General features: G+C 44.9%; 1 protein-coding gene across 2 annotated transcripts in view; it reads left to right on the top strand.

The window, feature by feature from the left end:
* CFAP299 (cilia and flagella associated protein 299) overlaps window positions 1-26,006 on the top strand; it is a 983,171-nt gene that overhangs the window by 629,756 nt on the left and 327,409 nt on the right. The window lies entirely within an intron of this gene.

Below are 26,006 nucleotides of genomic sequence, written 5' to 3'. Positions count from 1 at the left end.
TTGCAGGGTTCAAAATCTTCATGTTGAGTTCGTGGCCCTTGAACCTGCTAGAGATGATTAAAGCGCACCATGAGAAGGCCCACAGTGGAGGTCGTAGCCGGGAGGTGGATCAAAACAGGAGATCCACTGAATCTTCACCACTGGAAACCTGAGGTCCCCACAGGAGGAGTCCATGAGGACCCGAGCCACTTGGACTTAGGCGAGGTCTCCAGAAGATGAGTACCTGAAGTGTGGTCCAGAAGTTGTGAATCGGAGGAGTGACTTAGAACCAGGAGACCAACTGAAACTTCACCACTGGAAGCAAAAGGTCCCCCCAGGAGGAGCCCATGAGGACCCAAGCAGCTTGGACTTAGGTGAGGTCTCCTGGATGGAGCAGTCCGGATCAAATCAGGCCACAGACAAGCAGGAAGTGGAACAAAGCAGGAGTCAGGGCAGGCGGAAGACAGCAGAGACCAAAGACGAACCAGAGTCGAGACAGGCAGCTAGCAGGATACCAGGATACAAGCCGAGGTCAGGAGCCAGGAGACGAGCCGAACTCAGGAGCCAGGAACAGGCAGGGAAGGGCTGGAGAAGGAACAAGGCAGGAGCAGATGAAGACAGCAATTAGCAAGTCTCTTAAGAGCGAACCTCGTTGCAAGGTGAGGCATGAAGGGAGCAGCTGGGTTTAAGTACCCAGTGGCATCTGATGTCGTTCCAGGCCAAGATTTCCCACTGCGGCCCCTTTAAAACCCGAACCCCTGCGGCCGCACGCACCTAAGGGGCACGGTTAGGAGCAGGAGCTTGGCCGCGAAGAGGCCGTGCTGAGGCCCGGGAACAGCCGGGGAACGCTGTGACTCGGCAGGAGCCGGCAACAGGAGAGGTAGGAGCCCCCGCGGTCAGAATTTATAACACTCAATGTCTTCTTAGTCTACTATGGTCATCTTAAGTCTCACACGTGAATGGCAGTCTTGTTGCAATACTCACAGCAAAAATTGGACATGGCGGTGTCCGAGTTTTGTTTTTCCTTTCTCAAGCTCTTCTTCCTTCCTGGATCCATATCAGTCTTTCCTCTTATTTTGAAAGACTTTATGGAGTTTGTGTTTCCAGAGACTGCGATCTTGAACAGATGTTTCCCAGGTGTTAATGTCAAGGCTGACTTATTCTGTTTAGAATGCTTACTTTTTAAACACATGGTTTCACCAATATATTCACATACATATGTAGATGATTAAGAATAATCATGGTAGCTTTAAATATATTACACATCACGATATAAAATCTAATATTTTATGTGCCCACGGAGCTGGAAGTTGCAATGTACCTGCCATGTATGAAAATGTGTTTATTTTCTTGTTTTTGCATTAATCTTTTAAAACTAAACACTTATTCTATTGCAGTTAAACACCTCTAGTTAACATCACAATTTTCTTTTCACTATTGTTTTCTTACATTCAAATAAGAATTCCATCATTACAGTAACATATTTGAGATCCAAGCCAAGAATAGTTACAAAATTGAATTTCATTTTGAAAAGCAACAGCAACTAGCCCAAATCTAAGCTGACCCACAAACTCACAGCTAAAAAATATAATTTCAAGCAATTCATTCTCTAGCAGAGTATCCAATGATACTGCTTCTAAGAGCTGACATTGCTGGCCTTTTGAAAAGTCTGATAACTATTGTATATTATCTATTTGTTATGTTCCTGCATAATGTTTCCATATCTTGTTAAATAGATTAAAAAAAAAAAAAAGAAGAAGTCCGATAACAGGGAAGGACTGAAGAAAAATAAGATTTTTGATCATATATATTTCTGCATTTACAAGAATAGGATAAATGAAAATAAGCATCTGTTACTAAGACCTCTTGGTAGAGTCACAGAAATTATTGTCTCTGAAATTCAATTTCTCTAGGAACATTAGGATAAAGTCTTAGAAAGAAAGAGAGAGAGGGACTCTTTATTTATTTATTTATTTATTTTTAGTTTTTATATACCGATGTTCCTGTATAATATACATATCACACCGGTTTACAAGGAACTCAAACTGACGCCTCAGAGGGCGTCTTTATAAGACTCTTCTGTAAGTAAACTATTTATAACCACTGTAAGAGTGGCAACTAGTAACTCAGGGTGAGGTTTTGGTGGTGGCCTAGGTTCTGGGGGCAGTTTTACATGCACAGTCAGATGTATGAACATCACAGTAGACATCACAGTAGACATCAGTGAAGATTTTATGTGATTTGAACTAATGAAAGGTACACAAAGATGAGATTTGTACATTGTACTCTCGACCTAGCTTGATAGCAGCTAGGTAAAGAGTGCATCAAGCTAGGTCGAGAGTACATTGTACAAATCTCATCTTTTTATACCTATCATCACTCCAAATCACATAAAATCTTCACTGATGTCTACTATACGGTTTGTACCTCTGACTGTGCATGTAAAACTGCCCCCCAAAACTTAGCCCACCACCAAAACCTCACCCTGAGCTCAGAACAGCCCCTCTTACAGTGGTATAAAAGTTGCCTAATATGCATACCTCCCCAGAGGTATGCATATTAGGACACGCCGGTTTTATAAATATATAAATATATATATAAATATCACAAATTTTGGGAATAACAACGTAACACAACAATAACGTTGTGTTACGCTATTCCACGTAATGTCAAGCATCCCTCCTTATCATTAACGTTGCCCAAACTCCTCCCATTTGACTAAGGGGATGATTTTAAGACCCACGCGTGTGCATCCATGAGTGCGCAGTTCCCGGCACGTACACATGGACACGCCGGTTTTATAACATATGTGCGTCACTGCGTGCATATTATAAAATATGAATTCCGCGCGCACATGAGCACTGAAATTATATATCCTAGCATGCATTTGCTGGCAGCTCATGACTCTCGCGCACAGGGGGGGGGGGTTAAATTATGTGCGATGATGTGATCGCCCTTTTTCCCAGTTCCCTCCCAATCCGCTCCAATTAAGGAGCAGACTGGGAGGGAACTTCCCTAACTCAAACCCTATCCTTAATCCCTCTTCCTTTCTCCTCCCCTCTCCTCCCCGACCCCTAACCTAACCCTACCTAGCCTCAATATTTTTATTTTTATACTTACTGCTCTGTCCTGGTCCACTTCTTGTCCCACCCCTCCCTGCCCAGACCCCCGCCCCCGGCCGGATCCTTTTGAAAATCTCGGCACTTTGGTGTGTGATGGGGGTTACACGCATGGCCAGGCCCTTCCAAAAATGTGCATGGCACGTGCAGGGTCTGACCATGTGCGTAACCCCCGTAATTCACATGCACAGACTTTTAAAATTTACTTGTAAATTTTTTAAATCTGCATACGCATCTTGCAATGTGTTATTTATCACATGCGTTATGGTGTTATTGCGACATTAGGGCCCAAACGCCCGTGATAAGGCCCTGACGCGATTTGATGAATGACCCCCATAGATAAAGTTTGAAGACCCAATCATGATTGGAATCTATAATGGAAGAAACCAACCAGTAATGTGACATTTAATAAACAAGTGGTTACTAAGCCCAAAGATATATCCCTTTCAGAAAATTTACTAGTTACTGCATTATCATCTTTTGATTGGAATCAGGAAGCATAATTGATTTCCTTTTATAAATGAGTTTTACTTGCTATACAATATGCTCTATGTAATGGAGGAAAAGCAACATCTAGAATACCCAAGCACCCTTTCAAATAATTCTTAAAGATATCAGTAGCTTACACATTAATTAATTTAGTTAAATTAACTAAATATTTTTATATTTCAATAAATTTTCCATATTTTTAACTTTTCATCTCAAAGCTATTTCATCCTTTATCAAAGCGTTAGATAGAACAGTTATGGGGAGACTTTCACATCCACCTCAGAACAAGTAGAAATATCTTTGCAAATTTTAACCCTTTGTTGAAATGTAATCACCATGTCATGCTGGAGATCAGTTTTAGCCAGCACTATGTCTTCCAAATGAGTAAAATCTTTTAATGTTTCCAGAGATAAGTGTGCAACAGGTAAAATTAATATCAAGGATAATTAATACCAGTTCCTTGTATCATTGTTTCTGATCCCACTGTCTTCTCTGAGTCTGCAATAGCTTTACTTTCTTTACTGGGTATCCGAAGGACAGCCAAAGAAAATCAGGCCCAATAGATTCCATTCCCTTCAAAAATAACACCTTGGGAAGCTCCCTTCAAATGAGCCAAAGGAAATATTGTGACCACTTTGCCTTCACAACTAGCCAGAGTAGAAATAAGAAAACGCTTTGATAGTTTCCATCTAGTTGTCCACACAACCATCTGTTCCACCTTGTTCATCCATGCCAACTCAGATCCCCCTGGGAAGCAGCATCAGTATATAGTGGTCACAACTTCAGTTGTTCCAGGGAATCAAAAACTAGGGATATGCATTTGTTTGAAAGAAATGGGTAAAACATAAAGAATTAGTCTATATTTGTTTTATTAGTGGACCCACAAATGAAACAATATTCACCTCATTCATTTATGTTTCCCATTCAAGTCTATGACCCATTGAAATATATGGCTGTGTACTGATAAGCAAAAAAAAACCCCAAAAAAACTGGTAACTATAGCAACAAATCTTGCCTGTATGACCTCAAAGCTTATTCAGAGCCCAGTCAGAACAAGTTGGCAAGCAAACCAGCCAGAGGACAGCATCTTTTTTAAAAATTGCTGCAGTCTGGCTCAAGTGACACTGGACTACTCTCACTGTAAAGTCTAAGCATGTGTAAGAATCAGTCTGTATTTCTTCTCGAGCTCTTAGCAGAGAAAAGACTATATTTGTAGAAGCTCTCACAAAATGTAAAATAAACTTTTGGATTTGGTATTGGTAAAGGGCTGCTTCTGATCTTTCTGCTGCAGTAGTCTCATTCATTGTACCAGAAACACAAAAAGGGTGTGCTGCGGCTGATTTTGATTTTTTTCTTCACTGGAGGATATTCAGATTAGGAGACAGTGTGGAGATTGCAGCAGTGCTAATGGGTTGTTGTTTTTTTTTTGTTACTTGACAGTAAGGTGAGCACAGCATACTGATAGATTGAAGAGTTTTACCAGGCTGCAAATCTTTTTTGATTGTTTAACATTTTTATTCTGTGTAGAGTCAGCAGTGCACACAGCACAGCTCACATACACTGTATATTTGTGTGCGTGACAGACAGTTCTCCATACAGTGAGTAGTACTTTGATTGGGGGAACAATTACAGTATCAATAAATAAATTAATTTGTAATATCCAAACCCCCAGTAGGCAGTGTACTTCAACAAATTCCATCATGTTAGGAAAAGGAAGAAGAGGGATGGCAGCCTTCACAGAGCAGAGGAATTAGTACAGATACAACCCAGTCTAGTAGCAGTGATACAGAAATGAGGCTTATTTAGCCATAGACTGGCAAAAGTAGAAAACACTGGCAGCTCAAGGCAAAATCAGTTGAAATTTCGATTTTAGAGAACATGTGCCACTGCTATCTGTTCCTCTGTCTCTTATTTTGGAGGAGAGGGAAAAGGTGGGACAACAATCCAAGGTTGACATAAGCAGGCTAGGGACAGCAGAAGTGCAATGCCCAAAAGCAGCAGCCATAAGCATGAGCATACTATTTATGGTTACTGCTTCTGAAGCTGTGAAGGCAGTATTTTCACCAACTAATTCTGAGAAGGAATCTTGTCTGGGATTCTCTGTATCAGAACTTGAAGAGCTAGTTGCTGAAGAAACTTTGGGAGGATTACTCAGTAGCATCTTAGTCTCTAGTGTGGTGACAGAGGAGATAGATAATACTGAAGATGGTGAGGAAGAGCTGGCAGCGCAGGTAAAGAGTGTGAGTGATACCTCTGGAGCTTTTCTTCAGAGTCCACCATCAATCTCAACTCTAGTGCCAGCATCAGTATTGAAGGTGCCTTCTAGAAAATGTTTGCAGGAAATTAAATTAAATCAAATCATAGTAGAATACACATGTGTTTCTAGTCATATCTAAAGTAACGAATAATCAAAATGATTCATTATCCTGGAAAGAAACCAAGTGGGAGTGGGACTGGAGCTTTCTGACAGTGTTAACAGTGAATGTGAATTGGACTTTTATATATAAAATGAGGGCTGCTGGGAAGGGCATGAAGCTGAGCCTTCCCAGTCTTCTTCTGCTGCAAAGGGCACAGGGCATCTGGGAGCTGGGTCTATGGATTTCGAAGCCTGGATCACTCGCTGTGACCTCTGGAGTCCTCTCCCGGTGGCTGCTGGGTAAGGTATGCAGATGAGTATTCCGGTCCTCTTCTGCTGCAAGGGTGCGGGGCCTCTGGAAGCTTGGACTATGGAGTTCAAAACCTGATTCGCTCACTGTGATCTCTGAATTCCTCTCACGGGGGCTGCTGGGAATGGTATGCAGATAAGCCTTCCGGTCCTCTTCTGCTGCAAGTGGTGTGGGGCCTCTGGAAGCTTAGGCTGTGGAGTTTGAAACCTGAATCTATTTCACTGTTGTTCTTATTAGATCGTCCCCTCTATGTCTTAGTGTTTTAATGCCACTGTGCTGTTTGCCAGCCCCATACTATCTTTTGGGGGATTTGATGCCACACAGCTGTTTGCCATACCTTGTTATCTCCGCCTTGGGATTTTGATGTCAATGTGCTATTTGCTGTACCCTACACTATGGGCTGGATTTTCAAAATATTATGTTCGTAAATGGACCTACGTGCGCTGGGCCTATCTTAAAAAGGCCCGGAGACTCGCGTAAAGCCCCGGGATGTGTCTAAATCCCGGGGCTTTACTAAAGGGGCAGGGCGGGGCGGACTGTGGGTGGGGCAGGGGCGGGGTCAGATCATGGAAATAAAAGAAAGGAAAAGGTAGGGGGGAAAGGGCAGGGGACGTAGGGGAAGGGAAGGTGGGGGGGGGTAGGAAAGTCCCCTCTGAGGCTGATACGATTTTGGAGCGGCCTAGGAGGGAATGGAGGAAGGCAGCGCGGCTCGGCATGTGCAAGGTGCACTAATGTGCACACCCTTGCGCGCGCCAACCCCTGATTTTATAACTTGCGTAAGCCTGCGCGCGCAAGTTATAAAATCGGGCGTACATGCGTGCGCACTGGTTAGCGAGCACACATGTACGCCCGCGCGCTGGTTTGAAAATCCACCCCTATATCTCTTGGGGGTTTTGATTCCATTATGCTATTTTCCATTCCTCTTGTTCTAAGCCTTGGGAATTCATGCCATTGTTGCTGCTGCTTTGTTTCTTTTTGAGTGCCTTGTTGTGTTTATGCCACTATTGTTGGAGTCCTAGGCCCATTCGTAGGTACCTTATGGTTTTCTGCCACAGCTGGTGCCATTTTCTCCTCTTTGGGTGTCTTAGGGTGTTCCTACCCCCACAGTTGGTGCCATGTGCTCCTCTTTTGGTGTTTTATTGTATTCATGCCTCTCTTTGGGCTATGTCGCCCTCCTCACAGAGCCTTGGGGCGTTGATGCCACTTTTCTAACTGCATTGCCTGCAGCTTTGGTTTGTGGTTTTTAACTGAAAATCACAAAAAAAGAGTCTTTGTATGAATGTAAATACACTTATTAAAAACAGCACTCAGAGTGTGTTTCACTTTTAAAAGGCACTCCCTCTGAATATTTTTTGTAGCAAAAAATATATTCTTTATTTATTTATTTATTTATTTATTTTTAACTTTTATATACCGATATTCTTGCATTAAATGCAAATCATGCCGGTTTACAGTGAAACAGAAAAAGCAGGAAAAAATTTAAACATGAAATTACTTCCTCTAGATAAACCACCATTGTACCTGGGCAGAATTAGGGTTTTCTATCTGCTCCTACTTTCCCAAGCCTCTCTTGGTGTCTTTCAGGATAAGAGTTTCTGCCACTGTGCCTGTTGTCTTCCAAGTTGTTTTCAAATCCCCTTATGATACTTACCAACCCTTGGTGTTGCCATGCATGCAATTATTTATACACTTGCTACAGCTCTCATGGTTCCTTGGAGTGGTGCCAATGCCACTCTTAGTGCTGCTTTGCTGATACTTTAGTGCCTTTGGGTTTTGAAGGCACCTTTCTTCCTGGCTTAGTCCTCTCTCTATGTTTGGGGTGTTGATAGTACTGCTATGTGCTTTTTTTCTGTCTAATACGATTGTGTATCTGTGTGAATGTGTGTTTCTGTGTGTGTGTCTATCTGCATTAATGTAAGACTAAAAGCTTGCCCGCCTCACAGATTCTTGGAGTTTAGATGCCACTTTTCTTTTTGCATTGCTTTGCATCTATAATTTGTGGTTTTCAATACCAGTGTTCCTGTTACATTGAGCCTCTTTGGATGCCTTTGGGTCACGAGTACTGCTGTGGCTGTTTTCAAAGTTGTTTTCAAATTCCCTTTTGGTACTTCCTATCGGTCTTGCCCTTTTAAGCCAATGCTATATATACTTGCTGCTCCTCTCTTGGTGTGTTCTTCCACTCTTAGTGCTGCTTTGCTACTCTTTTAGGGGTAACTTTTAAAAGCATTGCTCTCACTAAAAGGCCCATATATGTGAATATCTAGGTCACACATGAGCAACATGTATTTTGAAAGCCACAAATTACACATATATATGCTCATACTCGAACAAAAATTAAAAGGGGGTGGAAAAGAAGCGATTTGGGGCAGGGCATGGTCCTTTTTGGGTGGGGTCAACAGTTAAATCCATATTTTGAAACCAGCGGCCACAGGGCAAGGCAGATGGTTAGCCACACATGTTTACTTCTGCACCTGATAAGGTGTAAGTATTCATAAATCAAGGTTTAGTGTTGTGATTCTGCCTGTTATGCAGCCTCCCAACCACCAGAAGCCCTCAGGAAGCTGCATTTATCTTCTTTCCAGTTATGGCCACCATGATCCCAAGACTCAGCAGGGCCCAGACTATTTAACCCTGCCTCTAGTTATGCTGAGGGCCTTGTTATTGAGTCTATTCAGCTCCCTGCTTGGCCCCACATCTCTGAATGCTCTGTAGCCTCCCTAGGCCTTCTGCTTTTTCCTTGCTCAGTGGCCTCCCTAGGCCTTTTGTGTTACCTGTCTGGTCTAGTCTTTGTTTTGTCTGTTCTCTCTTGTTCTGTTTGTCCCAGCCTGTTCCAGTGTCCCAGTCTGTTCCAGTGTCTCAGTCTGTTCCAGTGTCCCAGCCTACTTCAGGGTTCCTTGCCTGCCTCTGGTTCCAGCCTTGTCTCAGTGCCAGTCTCCAGTCCAACCTGACCTCAGTCTTCAGCTCCTGTCTAAGTCCTGCCAGCTGCCAGAACCCAAGGGCTCAACTTGCGGGAGAGGTGGCTGGTGTAGGCCGAAGATTCCCTAGCTTAATTCCATCTGTTCCCATGGGGGTTTCCCAGCCTAGCTGGGACCTCAACCACAACATTTAGGCCTAAAACAACAGGCTGAGGGGACTGGGTAAACTGGGGGGGGGGGGGGGAGTGCAGGCTGAAGATGTGAAAAATACATTTGTTTGAGTAACCGCTTAAAATTAGAGACACACAATTGCGTGGTAGGTGTATTTTAAATCATACATGCGTAAATGTTTGCATGATTTAAAATTCCAGTGTTTGTGAACTTCTGCACCCATATGTGTGTGTATGAGCGCCCATGCGCTCATTTAAAGTTATCGTCCCTATGCATTGGGATTTTGATGATACTTTTCTTCCTGGTTTAATCCTCTCTCCATATTTGGGGGTGTTGATAGTACCACTGTTTTTTTTCCTGTCAAACATGGTTGTCTGCTCTGTGTCAGTGTGTGTATGTGTATCCATATTACTAGGTGACAGTGTATTATAGTAAGACTAAAAGTCCCTAGTTTGCTGCCATACCCCTCATTGTAAGCCTTGGGGGTTGATGCCACTCTTTGTGCCACATTCTTCTGCATTTATGGTTGTGGGTTTAAATGCCAGTGCTCCTGCTTTTAGTCTCTATTGGTACCTTTGTTTGATGGGTGTTTCTGCATCTGCTCCTGCTGTCTTTAGAGTTCTTTTGAAGTTTCCTTAGGGTACTTACTATTGGTCTTGCAATGCCAATCTGCTGATTCACTCATTTGCTGCATCTCTTATGGCTCTTTGGAGTTTGTGCCATTGTTAATGCTATTTTGCTCTTCTTTTGTTGTATTGGGTTCTCTATGTCATTGTTATTGTTACCCTTTGTCCCTGTTTTAGAGCCTGAGGGTGTTCTTGTCACTCTTGTGCTACTTTGCTACTCTCGTGGTGCCTGGGGGTGTTCACGACTCTGGGCTGTTTTGCTCTTTCATAATGCCTTTGGCTATTCATGCCACTCATGGTGCCACTTTGCCCCACTCTTGGAGTGTCTTGAAGTGTTCATCCTTTTGCTGAGGATGTCTGCTTGCAAGTTGCAATATACCCTGAATAGAAACCCCCAATTTTAGAGTCAAAAATAGGGCATATTGCGTTATCTGTTGATTTTAATGGGGAAAGAAATGAAAAAAAAATTTAATTTGAAACAAATGAAATGAATTATGAAGGCAAACAAAATGAATTAATGAACCAAATGTTTTCTGAACACATCCCTAACATACAGCATGCATTCTAATTAACATAGAACAGAAAGCTGTAAAAGAAAGTAAAGTAATTCAGGAAAGCCTGGGATCATTAATTGCAATGAAGTGAAACCCAGAGATCACCTGTAGTCTATGTTACATGCGCCAGCCACAACTATCGGCGGCCAGTCCCCTCACCTCCATTTCCAGCGCCGGAGGTAGCGTCAGGGCCTGCGCAGCAGCAGGGAGACGTTCTCTTTGCAGGCGTTCTGCCTCCTCCTTGCTTGCGGCTCCTGCCGCCAGCCCTGTGCCGCGCTCCGCAGCCGTGGCGAAAACTTTCGATTCCCCCATCGCAGCATCAGACAGTGGCCTGACACCATCAGCAGCCTGCTTCCGGCCAAAGCCTCCTTAGGCGCTTGGCCCCGCCTCCTGCCGTTTATTAAAGGGCCAGCAGCAGGAACTTCCGGGACCTCTCCCTGATGAAATCATCGACCCAGGCCTATTTAGGCCGGCCTCTCCGACCCTTCCATGATTTGGCAACGAGTCTTCTTCACCTTGGTGAGGTCTTCCGTGCTTCCTTGGTTCCGTGCTTCTGCTCCTGCCCTCCGAGTCCTGTTCCTGACCTCCGAGTCCTGTTCCTGCCTTCCGAGTCCTCTTCCCGCTCCAGTTCCTTTGGATGGATCTTCTGGCTTCTGACCTCATAGAAACACAGAAACATAGAAATGACGGCATAAAAAGACCAATCGGCCCATCCAGTCTGCCCAGCAAGCTTCCACACTTATTTTCCCATACTTATCTGTTTCATTATTTTCCCATACTTTTCTGTTTCATCAACCACCAAGTTCAGGGCCCTTGTTGGTAACTGTTTGATTCAAATTTCCTGCCACCTCCTGTCATTGATGCAGAGAGAAATGTTGGAGTTGCATCAAAGGTGAGCATAAGGCTTAATGGTTAAGGGTACTCGGGACCTTGGACTGGCTTCGGTGACTCTATGGCATCCAGCCTTGGGCTGACTATCATCACTTCCTCCAGCTGCTATTCCACCATCTTCACAGGGGTCCACCTAAGACCAGCCGGCCCCACGCACCCAAGGGTCAACCCGCGGGGAACGGGGTTGGTTTTGGCAAAGCTCCAGCTGGCCCCTGCATCAGTTCAGCCTCGCCTCCCGATGGAAGGGACCTGTGGGCGTTTTCCCCCCACAGGTAGTGCCAACTCCTCCTCAGGCAAAGGGTCCACATTCTCCTCCTGCAAAAGGAAGCAAACTGGGCAGACTAGATGGATCTTATGATTCTTCTCTGTTTCCATCTAGTACTATTTTGCATGAAAAACCCTTCATTGTGGAATTGGTATTTTTGATAAGGGCTGTTTTTATGTTAATAAATATACTATTTTTATATCTTATGTAACTTTTACCGAAAAATTTGCATAGCCTAGCTTATCCAAATACTGTTGTAAATTAAACAAAGCTGGTTGTTATCAACATGGATTACTAAATGAAAAACAAGAAAATTGGCTAGTACAGTAATTTAGTATACAGTCCAAGAACAGGATTGAAGACATCATTGTGAGCATACAATTAAACTAAATCATGAATTTACAATGCTAAAATATTTTATTGCAAAGACAGGTTTGCCAATTTATTCATTAAGTCCATTTATTGGAACTCTACTTATGTAATCATTAGTAAAATATCTAATCCTTTTAGCATAAGTGACGATATCTCCTTTTATATTTTGCCAATGTCTTAGGCCTGTGTCTTAGCTAAATACATGCCTTTACTATGGGTACTTCATCCCAATCGCAAAAGACCATTTTAAATTCCTTATGATAAATGCATTTCTGAAGTACTTACAGTACTGTGCTATGTGCAGGAAACTAACTACACAATTCTTTTTGTACAAATTATCATGTGTGATGTCCCTTTAGGATCATTACTATATGCCCTAGTCTTTTTATTTTTATTTATTTATATATTTATTTATTTATTTATTTATTTATTTATTTAAAATCTTTTCTATACCGTCGTTTTGTAGTGCACCATCACAACGGTTTACAGGGAGGCACATAACTTTATATTTGGTTAAATTCTTACTAACAAAGTGCCAAAACATTTATCGGTAACAAGTTTTCATAATATAAGGTATATAATGTGTGATCTGGTTCTTGTCCTTTTATATGATTAATAAGTAACCATACAAGAATTGAACTATATACTGCATTTCTCTCTCTATGATGATGATGAGTAAAACTGATAAAGTATACAATTATGCTATTGGGTGACTTTCGCTGTGTGTAGATGTTCATTTGTTTATTCATTTAAACTTCATGTTCATTCGCTTCTTCATTCTTGAACCCTTTAAGCCAGGAGAGGAAAGGTAGAGAAGAAAAGGGTATACCATTTGGATCAGCTTCTCCACTGAGGTTGCTGGAATGGCCAGCCACCTGATGTATATAAAGGCAGCCTGCAGCATTTCACAGTATGACACTCACCGTCCCTTGTGAGATTGGTACCAGTGGTTTAATTGATGATTTATGGATTTGCTTTTGATGCTACTATCCTGTGAGAACCCTGATACCCCTGGCTGGAGGATTTTGGGGTATCCAATAGTTAGGTTAGTTCAGGAGGTAAGGAAGATTCCACTGCTCTCCAGCTCACACCAAGGGGGCTGGATCAGAGGTGACAGGAGAATTCCAGAGTTTTTACATTTTTGTACAGATTTTTCCTGAATTCCCAGGGGGAAGTTGTGGCCACCCTTTCTTTCTGAAGAGGGGACATCTGGAGAGAGGTGCTGTATTCCCTGCTACTGGACTAATTGTAACAACTGAAGAGAACTGTAAGACCTAAAATTCTACTTTGAGAGCACCCATCTGGCATCTTTACCCTGGGAAAGAGTCATTTTGGGGAAACTATGCGAAGATTGTAATCCTTTATGCCATCAGTATTTTTTAAAGGGTTTTCTGCCCAACTAAGGATAACCTGCCTAACTGGGGACCTTACTCTTCCCAGCCCTGGAAGGTGAGAGTTTCCCTGCCCCATACTGAGAGACACTTGCACAGATAAAATGGGAGAATTGTAAATTTCACCTTTCATGTCAAGATCTGATGTGGAAGTACCATTAAGAATTCTGACAGTAAAGATGTCATTTGGACACTCACGCTAAGCCTCCAGGGTAGTTTTGTTGGCGCTCGCTTCTTTTAATGTTGAAAAAGACTTGTTTCTTTTAATGTTGAAAAAGACTTGTTACCCCACCTATGCCAATAACCAAAGAATTACTCCTGCTATCGTTGACCTTGGAGGATTCATTTCTCCTCTCTGTTGGAAAAAAAAAACCTGCCCGGGGGCCCTAGACTGTGTTGGAGTAGTAGAGAGTAAAGGGATTGGCCCCAGGACCCTCATGTGCCGCTGCTTCTTGGCCCCTTAATCAGAAAAGGGGGTATGTAAGGGATATACCCTTTCTTTCCTACTTATATTTCCTTTCATTAACTCTAGCGGGAACTTTGGCACTTTTTAAACCAACTCTAAAGTTTCCTTCACCTTGGGTTTTGGGATTGGTCAAGCTCTGTTTATAAAACCTGGCTGAGCATATGTAGTGATGTGGTTGATTCAGTTTTTGGAGTGAGAGTAAATATCGAGTGCACCCTGGTAGGCTTCACAGCCTGAACCATGGGGTAATAAGGACTTTGCCTTACTAGTGCCTAGGGATGTGAATCAGGCTTTGGACGATTGAAAATATCGGACGATATTTTCAAAATCGTCAGAAATCGGGGGCTCCCCCAAAACGATAGGAAAACCACACAATATTGATCGTGGGGGTTCTCATATCGTTTTGGGGGAGGGCGGGAAAAACGGCACACAAAAATAACCCCTAAACCCACCCCCGACCCTTTAAAACTAATCCCTTAGCTTCCCCCACCCTCCCGACCCCCCAAAAAACTTTTTACAGGTAGCTGGTGGTCCAGTGGGGGTCCCTGGAGCGATCTCCTGCTTCCGGGCTGTCGGCTGCCACTAATCAAAATGGCGCCGATGGCCCTTTGCCCTTACCATGTGACAGGGTATCCGTGCCATTGGCCAGACCCTGTCACATAGTAGGAGCACTAGATGGCCGGCGCCATCTTGTGCTCCTACCATGTGACAGGGGCTGACCAATGGCACCGGTAGCCCCTGTGACATAGTAAGGGCAAAGGCTATTGGCGCCATTTTGAATACTGGCAGCCGACGGTCCGAGTGCAGGAGGTCGCTCCCGAACCCCCGCTGGACTTTTGGCAAGTCTTGTGGGGGTCAGGAGGGTCCCCCAAGACTTGCCAAAAGCCCCTGGTGGTCCAGCAGGGGTCCAGGAGCAATCTCCTGCACTCGGGCCATCGGCTGCCAGTAATCAAAATGGTGCCGATAGCCTTTGCCCTTACTATGTCACAGGGGCTACCGGTGCCATTAGTCAGCCCCTGTCACATGGTAGGAGCACAAGATGGTGCGGGCCATCCAGTGCTCCTACCATGTGACAGGGTCCAGCCAATGGCACGGATACCCTGTCACATGGTAAGGGCAAAGGGCCATCGGCGCCATTTTGATTAGTGGTAGCCGATGGCCCAGGAGCAGGAGATCGCTCCAGGGACCCCCACTGGACGACCAGGTACCTGTAAAAAGGTTTTTGGGGGGTCGGGAGGGTGGGGGAAGCTAAGGGATTAGTTTTAAAGGGTCGGGGTGGGTTTTTCGTTTATCGGCTCGGGCGCAGCCGATAAACAAAACCGCGATCGGGCCCGATGAAAAAAAAAACCACATGTGAATCAGAACCGGAATCCGAACCAATTCCGGTTCCGATTCACATCTCTACTTAGTGCCCTCACCGACCTAGGAGGGACTGGTCCTAGAAGAGAAGAAAGAGAGTTGTTTTCTTTTGTCCTGATCCATCTCAGGGAAGAAGTCTCCCCTGCCTGAGTGGAATAGGCTAGGTTGCTGCTCTGCCCTACTTATAATCCAAAGGGAATTTTAGTTTCCCAGAAGAGAGAATTGAGTGAAAGAAAGGGTTGGTTTTTTTTCCATTTTGCTGGGAGGAAACCTTTTACCCCCAATTTCCTACCCACCCATAAAAGGAGAGAATTTTTCTGGCTTTCCAGATCCCAGATAGGGACACTGACTCAGTGGATGGACTTTGAGAAGAATAAAGTATTTGGGATTTATTTTTACTGTATCAAGACCTTTTCATTTTTTTTTTGGTGATCTGAACGTGGATCAAGATTTTCCAGTTGCAGCCTGTGTCCAGCCTGTTTTTATCAAGTCTCCTGAAACACAAGTGAAGATATCAAAGAGTGAGAACATTTGTGAAAGCAACTGAGGAGAAAGTGAGAAACTGTTCCAAGGGCACCACCCCCATGAGCCCACGGCCCTGGAGCTTGTCCTCCTTCCCACTGGAAGAATCCTGGCACCTTGATGGCCAAGAGGCTGAATCAGACGTCTGGGAAGATAAGTGACCCTGGGATCTGTTGTGTGCCCCTGCATTCCGAGGTCTCTAAAGAGGGGTTTACACTTAAATACATTCCTTAATTTGTAGTGCAAAGAAGGTCATGCTTTGGAAATATTTCCCACTGCTCTAATGTCACTATTAAATTACTCATCATTCCCATATTTCTGACAATTGCAATTTCATATTTATACTAGAATATATGATCATGTTTTTGCTTAAGAAGTTTGTTCTTTTCACTGTTCATGGTAGTAAAAAATGTGTGCTGCTTGAAACAGAGACTAGGGGCTTGATTTAGTAAGGCTTTTATCTTGTTCTATATATATTGGAAAAATAAGCTTAGAGTCCAATATTTAAAGTGTACCGAGTGCCTCAATATAAGCCTTATATTTTGCCGATCTAAGGTGCTTTAATTTTGAATTCAGTTTAAACACCTATCTTTAATGTTAGGTGCCTTAAACTGTGCTTACTTTCTTAAACTTAAGACAGCTATGACCTTACCCCATCTTTGGCCCACCCAATTTTAAAGCACATAAATGTAGGCACCTTGTACATTTAGGTGCCTAATTATATAACTCCTCAATGGGTAGGGTTTTACTAGTTGGTTTACCAGTCAGCTACCACACTTGGCGCTAATATACAAAAAACATTCAGGGTCTTTCCTGCTATAGAAAATGAATGAAGCAACATTTAAATAAAATTTGTGAACTACATTTGCACAAAATAACAACACAATATGTCATCACAACCAGTATCTCTAGGGACATATCCCTAGACATACTTGTATAGTGAGCAGGGGCAAAGTTGGGGAGAGCTTTGCACTTGCATGCATATTTTTACATTTACAAAATTAGGTGTGTAAATTTCCTCAGGAAAACTCGGTACACCAATCAGCAGGTGTAAATGTGTGGGAGAATTTTCGTGGGAGAATTTTCAGAGGGAAAGTAGGTGCACTCTTTAAAATTCAGGTGTAACGTATGTGCTTAATTGATGTCTGATATATGCGGGCTATTACAAATTATCCCTATAATGAGGAAAACAACAAAATAGCATCCATAGACTGTTCAGCTAGGTGAATATTTAGCAAATACTTATTTTCACCAATCCTAGAGTATCTTTCCTTTAGTGGATTACAACAAAGTAATGAAAACTTACATCTTATCATTTTATTTAAATTTATGCATTTATTTTGTATTAGACTTTTTGGCACTTCAAAGTGGATTACATCATTATGCCAGAATTCTTAATTAGTTCTGTATTGATACTGTTATGTTAAGATGGCCCAGGGGTTTTTCAAGGAGGGGCCAACATTTACGCGAGTAAGTTTCTATTTATAAGCAATTTATGCATGTAAATTTGGCACCGTATTTGCTTAAATGTACTCCTGCTCAATATCAGGATTAAGTAATTGTAAATATCTTAAAAGTGAAAAAAATGACTGGGTGGGGAGTCTGGATGAAATGGTTGGACTTCAGGTTGAATAGCCAGGAGGGTCTTCATGAGCTGAAGATGGACTGGTGAACTGCTACACTAATTAGTAAAACTGGTTATTTCATTGTCACATGCATGTTAGACAATCCCCCAACATACGTGTGTAAAAGCCTACTTACAGGTGGTAAATACATTTATATTGCATATGTAAAATCTACTTGCATATCCCTTTAACAATGGAGGTAAAGATATCTCTGCAATTACACAGATAATTTCGAACTTATCCGGCTAAATAGTAGCACTTGTCTGTACAGATTCTGAATTATCCAGCAAAGTAGCAGCAAGGTGCTACTTAGCCAGATAAGTCTGAAAAATGTTACTTGTCAAACTAAGTAGCACTTTTGAAATTTATCCGGCTAATAGGGTCATTCATTATTTTGCGATGTACATGCAATAAGGGCCTACCACATGCAATACCGGCCGCATTGTGGCAGTATTATGTAAATTAGGGGAAGGGGAGGAGTGTGGGTGGGGTTTGGGTGGAGTTATCTCCTGGCAGCGCTGCGGGCAATAATGTTTTTCACATTATCGCTGGCAGCATCGTGGGAAATAATAACACCTTTTCCCATGGCCCTATGAGGGCGATAGTGTGTGATGTCACTGTACTGCATTGGGTGAAACCAACTGCCTACTATCGCCCCCCCAGACAAGTCTGGAGAAAAGCACTATTTAGAACGATAACTCTTTAAATGTTAGTTATTCAGCTACGTCAGATAGCCAGATAAATATATATGCCCTACTTAGCTGTCTATCTATTTTAACTGGCTAAGCAACACATTTTTTACTATGTGACTTTACCCGAATAAGTAGCGTTTTAAGAATTATCTGTCTAACTAGCGCTTTTTTTCTGACTCATCCAGCTACCTTACAAACAGGTCGATACAGTACAGTGTGCTCCGTCGGAGCGCACTGTTAGCTAGCTCTGGACGCGTGTTTTCCCTTACCCCTTATTCAGTAAGGGGAGGAAAACACGCGGCCCACCCGTGGCACCTAATAGCGCCCTCAACATGCAAATGCATGTTGATGGCCCTATTAGGTATGCGTGCGGGATACAGTAAGTAAAATGTGCAGCCAAGCCGCACATTTTACTTTCAGAAATTAGCGCCGACCCAAAGGTCGGCGCTAATTTCTTCCGGCGCCAGGAAAGTGCACAGAAAAGCAGTAAAAACTGCTTTTCTGTGCACCCTCCGACTTAATATCATAGCGATATTAAGTCGGAGGTCCCGAAAAGTAAAAAAAAGTAAAAAAAATAAAAATAAAAATTTGAATTCGGCCCGCGGCTGTCGGGCCGAAAACCGGATGCTCAATTTTGCCGGCGTCCGGTTTCCGAGCCCGTGGCTGTCAGCGGGCTCGAGAACCGATGCCAGCAAAATTGAGCGTCGGCTGTCAAACCCGCTGACAGCCGCCGCTCCAGGCCAAAAGGAGGCACTAGGGATGCGCTAGTGTCCCTAGCGCCTCCTTTTCCTCGTTTGCACCGCGTCGCCTAATTTGCATACTGGATCGCTCACACCGGCCAAGGGCCGGTGCGTGCGCCGGGAGAGCGGGCATTCGTCCGCTCTCCCGCGGTTTTACAGTATCGGGCTGTTAGCAGGGTAAGTCTGACAAGCACTACTTAGATGGACAGACTTATTTGGCTAAGTTACGGCTTTACTGCTACTTAGCTGGATAAATCATAACTTATCCAGATAAGTGCCACTATTTAATTGGATAAGTCCAGACTTTCAAGGCACATGGTTTTTACATAATCAATCATGCTTGTTCACATATGTACTTGTATTTTATAACCTGATCATATGGTATCCGTGCAGGTTATAAAATACTGTAGCAACTATGTATGTGCCCATATACACATGAAATGGGTGCGCTCAACTTTGAAAGTTATCCTCCCTGGATTATTTGCAATGCATGCTACTTTTAGCATGTGCAAAATGGTCTTAACCTGCATGCTAAATTATATTTCATAGGTTCTAATCTCTCTACAAAAAGGTCCTGTTGCGGGGGACACTGGTGAGGTAGTGTACCCTTGGGCCATGACGCGCCCACAGAGGAGCTCTGGGAAGCGCCAAGGCAGGCGAGGCATGCCCAATATGGGTGGACAGGCTGGAGATGGGTGCCCTGGACTCTGCGGAACCTGACGCATCGGAGAGACCCAGCAACGCAATTCCGGTCTCTGGGGTAGCCCTCCGGCCCCTCGACAGCATTTTCGGACCTGCCATAGGGAACGGCAGATGTGACAGGACGGACAGAGGCTGAGGGTGGAACATGTGGACTCAAACGAGGTTTCAGATGGGGTTCAGGATGAGAAAGAAGACTGAAGAAGTACCGCCAGCTATGACCTGTACACAGCCACTCCTGGCTGGTTGTGGACCACGTTGGAGGCGAAGCAGACCCAAAACCGACATCGACTCAAATACATTAGAGTTTAAGATGGTGGTAAGTATTGACAGAGTAGGAAAATGGACATCTGGACGTCAGAGATGTACAATTTTTGGGCAATTGTACATGATATATTACGTCTCCTTGATTAAAGTTTGAAAAAGACGCTCTTGTGGCATCCACCTTTTTGTTATTTGCTTACGGCTTCAAGGGATCGCCTACCCTGCTGTTTTTTGGGTCCATCAGAGATGAAGGACTTCAGGACAGACAAATGGAGGTAACCGGCCAAGACTCTTAGCAGCAACATCCTGGACTGAGCCTCGGGAACCCAGCGTGATTGACACACCTGACAGGTCATTTGAAGGAAGACGAAAATTCAGACCCAGCATGGTATACACATCAGAAGGTCATCCCGAAGTTGGACTGAGGACGGGCCACTAGGAGGTAAATCCGGAACCAGGAACATAATCATAATCTGAAGGAGGACGTGGAGAATCCTCGGCCACGAGAGATGGAACTGTCCCCCCGAGTGCCCTACACACCCCAGCTGGGATGGTCGCGGAGCACTCAGACCACTGTGTGCCCTACACAACACAGCAGGGCTGGTCGCGGACCACGCAGGGATGGAACAAGCGAAGCTCGGAGACTTGGAACATCAGGATTTGGAGGCATCAGCAAAGACCAGGATGAAGACATGAGATGAGACGAGAGACCAGAATGAAGACACAGGATCCCATGGAAAACAGAGTGCCTAGGAGGAGCTGGGTTCGAGGAGTCCTAAGGAGGACTGACTCCTTGCAAAGCCAAAGCTGGAATGATGACAGGGCCCTTTTATAGGGCTGAAAAGGACGTCCCACGATGACATCATCAGGAGGGGCCAGGAGGGTTGGCCCTTTAAATCCAGCAGAGAGGCACAGCCCCGCGCCTAAGGAGGAAGCAGGAAGTAGCAGGACCCTAGACAGTGGCATCCCTGCCACTGATGACGCTGAAGCAGGAAGCAGGCCGCAGAACAGGCCTCGAGGTGAGCGGTGGCGTCTTGCCGCGGAGAGGAGGGTCATGGATGGCTCTAGCCACCCAGAGATCCCACGGCGGCCCTGCCAAGGCAGGGAAGGTGTCGACGGCCTCCTGGCCGTATGAAGTGCAGCGGGGCGGCTCCCACCCGCTCAGACACACAGCGGCAAGGCCCGCAGTGCTGAGGACTATGTGGGCGGCCTCCGGGCCGAGGAACGGAGGGAGGACGCCGGCGGCAAGATGGCGGCCTCCAGGCCGCAAGGTAAACGCCTGCTCGCGGCTCAGCCCACAAGCAGGAGCGCAACAGGTCTTTTCAGTAGAACGAGCTATTTGATGAGCAAGATAAGTGACTTGATGAAAGATTAGTTTAGAACAGGAAGAGGGAGACTTGAAAATAAGAGAATGAAGGATGCAATTTAACAGGATTTACTGTATATTTTGTTTCTATACATTATTTATAGTATCATCAATTCATTGCAGGTTCTTCAAAACCTTGTTGCCTATTCTTTTATTGGACAAGTCTTTAAATAAACCCATCTGGTATAATTCAATTTAAAATGTACTTGTATTAAATATGACATTTTCATTCTTAGGTCATTTTGCACTGACCTGATGAAGGAAATATAACTCTCAACAGCTAGTCCGAGAACTCCCATCTCCTAATGCATGCCCTCTCTTAAGAAATGCTGGGAGTTCTCCTCCTCTCCCTCACTCCCCATCCCCTCTTGCTATCCATTTCCTTCTGTATAATAGATACACCATGTCTAACTGTTTTAATAATGTTGAGAACAGCTGTGCTTCTATTAATTTTGGCAGATCAGGTCTTTTCTTTGGTGCAGAGCCTGTGCTTTCTTCTTATAAACTGGAAGATGCAGCTTGCTTTTATAAAGATTAAGGGAAAATATGGCTGCATATTTCAATGAGGTAATTATATAGGCCAACTTAAAATGTACCCAAACTGGCTGCACAGTAGTGGTTTAGTAATCATCTACCCAGTTACAGCCAAATTTATAAAATAATATCTTAAAGTAAGACGTGTAAAAAAAAAAAAAAAACCCACTTAACAGAGTTATCAGTTTAACAGATACAGCCACTATGATATGGAAAAGATGCTTCTCTGACATGGCTGCATTTTGAAGTGTTTGCTTTCATCTCAGTGGATTCTTCATTAGAGATGTGCAGAACCAAAAACATTGTTTTGGTTCATTCATTTGGTTTGTTGGCACCCATATTCATTTCATTAGCTTCAATACAAAAAAAATAAATTTGTTTATTTGTTTCATTAATTACATTCATTTTCCATTAAAATCTAAGGGGGAATTATTAGTCTATTATAGGCTCTAGAATAGTGATTTTTGTTTTTATCAATTCTAATGAAACTTGTGAGAAGAAATCATTAGAAGGGGGAAAGAACTGCAAGGTATTTAGAGTGTGGTAAAGTGCCATAAATAGTAGTGTAAGGTTCCGCAAAGGGGTACCAGGCTTATGGGATTGGCAGGAGTTCTCTAATGTAATAAAAGTGAAGCAAAAAAGCAGTAACAGGAGGAAGAACACCTTAAGGTTTAAAAAGAGGATGGCAGCCCATTAATAGTGTCATGAGCAGTTGATGGCAGCACGAGAGGTAAAGTGGCACCAAAAGTGCCATCAAGATCCTAAGGCAACATGAAGGGGGAACTAAGCAGAAAATGTAGCAGAAAAAATCCCAAGGTACAGATAAGGGATCAAGAATCAGAAAGATATCAAGATAAATAATTCAAAATCATGGAAGAGATGCACAGCAGCACCCCAGATTGCAAGAAATCCTCAAAGTATAAGATCTGGAGTATGCCAGGAAGGTACAGGTAGAAAGAAGTTAAGGACATGAAGTTGTAAAATCTGCGCATGGCAGCAAGGCTGAGTGGCACAAGGATCTGCAGGTGTAGGATGAGGGCAGAGCATTAAGGCAACGTAGGCATTCTGTTGGATATCATTGCAAAGAACAAGACCAAAGCCATATAATGAATCATAAAACATAATTCCTCAAATAATTACACCTCAACAGCCAGAACCGCTGTGGAGAAACACTATCATCATGGGAATTGGAGCATACACAAAACCATAGAGGGGGATGCTTCTTCCTGTCAAAGTATGGATGCACCTGGCTGATCCACCAGTCCAGTAGGACATGTTTGTGTAATTGAGTAAGCCACGCACATCATAGGTAAGTAGTAAGTAGGTACCCAAGTGTGCAGTATAGTGGAACTATGAGTGGGCCATGAAACAGTTCATGGAGTGGTGCCACAAGTATGCAAAAGAATGGATAGCCATAGGAAGAGATGGCAAGAAGGTGAGTACTGTTGCGGGAGCACTGGAGAGTGATCCCGCTTCCGGGAGATGAAGTGTATCCTAGGCCTTTGCAATCTTTTGCGCTCGAGGGCCTTGGCAAGCTGTTGTACGTGGGAGGCCTGGATCACCTGTAGCAAGGGACGTGAAAGTGTGCCCATGGATCTTGGCGAACCAGGAGAGGAGCTCCAAGGAAGCGCCGAGGCAGGTGAGATGAAGTCCTGTCTGGGCTGTGCAGGCCCTGCCAACCTGCACAGCCTCAGGGAGGCCAACCATGCAAGGTTGGTCTCTGAGCAGTCCTCCGACCACTCCAAGCCCTTTCGGACCTGCCGCTGGGTAATGGCAGAGGCGGCAGGCTGGATAGGAGGCAGAGGTGGACGAGGACATCAGGCAAGCATGGACACTGGAGACAGAGGAGCTGGAGGAGATGAAGACTCAGGGTTCTGGAAAAGCAAAGACTCAAGGTTCTGGAAAAGACGAAGACTCAGGGTTCTGGAGTAGACGAAGACTCAGGATACTTGGTGAAGACAACAGAAGAGTTAAAACTCAGAGTGGAGGAACCGGCCAGACTCCAGGCAGCAACCACCTTGAACTGAGCTTCGGGGACCTGGTGTGATCAAAGCATCTGACAGGTCATTTGAAGGAAGATGGAACCTCCGACCCAGCGTGGAATACGAATCTGAAGGTTCCACCGAAGTTGGACTGAGGGTGGCCCGCTAGGAAGTAGAATCCGGAACTAGGACATCCGAGGACGACCGAAAACGAGGATATCAAGACAGGCTAAAACATCAGGTCTCCACGGCGAAGGCACGGGACATCCACTTCGGACTTCCAGGACAATCACTGAAGGGCAGTGAGGAAGAGCGAGGCAAGGATATCAGTGGACTCTGGACCATGGAAGAAAGCTGACGAAGAATCATGGAGGAACCTTGGCTCCGGCAGATGAAGCTATCCCACCGAGTGCCCTACACACTCCAGCCGGGGTGGTCGCGGACCACTGCGCACCCTACATAACCCAGCCGGGCTGGTTGCGGACCACGAAGGGACAGGACAGTGCAGAGCTTTGGGCAGACATCTGGACGACAGGAACATCAGGAATATGATGACGACAGGAACATCAGGAACATGGCTACGACAGGAACATCAGGATATCAGAGACGGAGAACGTCAGGACAAGGAGAACATCAGAACATCAGGAACATCAACGAGGACACATCAGGATCTCAAGGAAGACAATATCAGGACAAGACAAATGACATCCAGTGAACAGACCAGGAACATAACGATGAGGGATCCTATGAAGAAAGGAATGCCAAGTAGGAGCAGGAATCAGAGAAGTCCTAGGGAGGACTAGCCCCTTGCAAAGGGAAGGCTAGAATGAAGACAGAGCCCTTAAATAGGGCTGAAGAAGGAATACGCCCAGGGAGGAGTTCCAGGTGGGTCCCGGGGCATATCCGGCGCGGACCCTTTAAATCAGGGAAGGAAGCGCAGAACCAGGAAGGAGTACAGGACCTTGGAGAGCGGTCCTGCAGCAGACACTGAAGACGAAGCAGAAGCCGGAGTAGGCCACAGCAGGCCCTGATGTGGGAGGCAGCTTCCTGCCGCGGAGGACAGCTGGGAGAGGCTTCCTGCTGCAAGCAAGGCTGAGGACTGCGGCCTCCAGGCCGCGGGGCAGCAGCAATGATGGCAGCTCCTGGACCATGAGGTAAGCACCTGCTCATGGCTAGACCCGCGAGAAGGAGTGCAACAGCACCCCCCTTCAAAGGGTGTCCCCTCCCTTCCTTCGGGAGGTTGGAAACAGGCAAGGCATCTGGAACTGGAACATCTGGGCTCAGGGACGGAACCATGGAACATCTAGAACATCAATTGGTGCAGGTGTCTTCTGCAGGTCGTAGAAAAAACAAAAAACTCCCCACCCCCAAATATTTCTTGGGTCAGAAGGTAAAGTCCAGGAACAAGAGCCGGGACAAGGACAGTCCCAACGGGCACATGGCCTTTGCAATCTGTTGCACACACAAGCCTTGGCAATCTGTTGCGGGAATGCTGGGGAGCGATCCCGCTTCCGGGAGATGAGATGTACCCTTAGTCTTTGGCAATCTATTGTGCTGGGAGGCCTTGGGAACCTGTAGCACAGGACGGGAGAGTGTGCCCATGGTCCTCGGTGAACCGGGAGAGGAGTTCCAAGGAAGCGCTGAGGCAGGAGAGATGATGTCCCATCTGGGCTAAGGCCGGAAGCACAGGCCCCTGCTGACCTGCACAGCCTCAGGTAGGCTAACCATGCAAGGTTGGTCTCTGAGTAGTCCTCCGATCACTCCAAGCACTTTTGGACCTGCTGCTGGGTAACGGCAGAGGCAGCAGGCCGAACAGGAGGCAGAGGTGGACGAGGACATCCAGCAAGCGTGGACACAGGAAACAGATGAGCTGGAGGAGACGAAGACTCAGGGTTCTGGAAAATACAAAGACTCAAGGTTCTGGAAAAGTCGAAGACTCAGGGTTCTGGAGTAGATGAAGACTCAGGATACTTGGCGAAGACAACAGAAGAGTTAAAACTCAGAATGGAGGAACCGGCCAGACTCCAGGCAGCAACCACCTTGGACTGAGCTTCGGGGACCCAGTGTGATCGACGCACCTGACAGGTCATTTGAAAGAAGACAGAAGGTTCCACCGAAGTTGGACTGAGGGTGGCCTGCTAGGAGGTAGAATCTGGAACCAGGACATCCGAGGATAACCGAAGATGAGGATATCAAGACAGGCTAATACATCAGGTCTCCACGGCGAAGGCACGGGATATCCACTTCGGACTTCCAGGACACTCACTGAAGGGCAGCGAGGAAGAGCGAGGCAAGGACATAAGCAGACTCTGGACCATG

The sequence above is a fragment of the Rhinatrema bivittatum genome, chromosome 1, assembly GCF_901001135.1.
Source record: "Rhinatrema bivittatum chromosome 1, aRhiBiv1.1, whole genome shotgun sequence".
In the NCBI taxonomy this organism is placed as follows: Eukaryota; Metazoa; Chordata; class Amphibia; order Gymnophiona; family Rhinatrematidae; genus Rhinatrema; species Rhinatrema bivittatum.
Note: the sequence above shows the minus strand (reverse complement) of the source record. Positions and strands in the feature narration are given on the sequence as shown.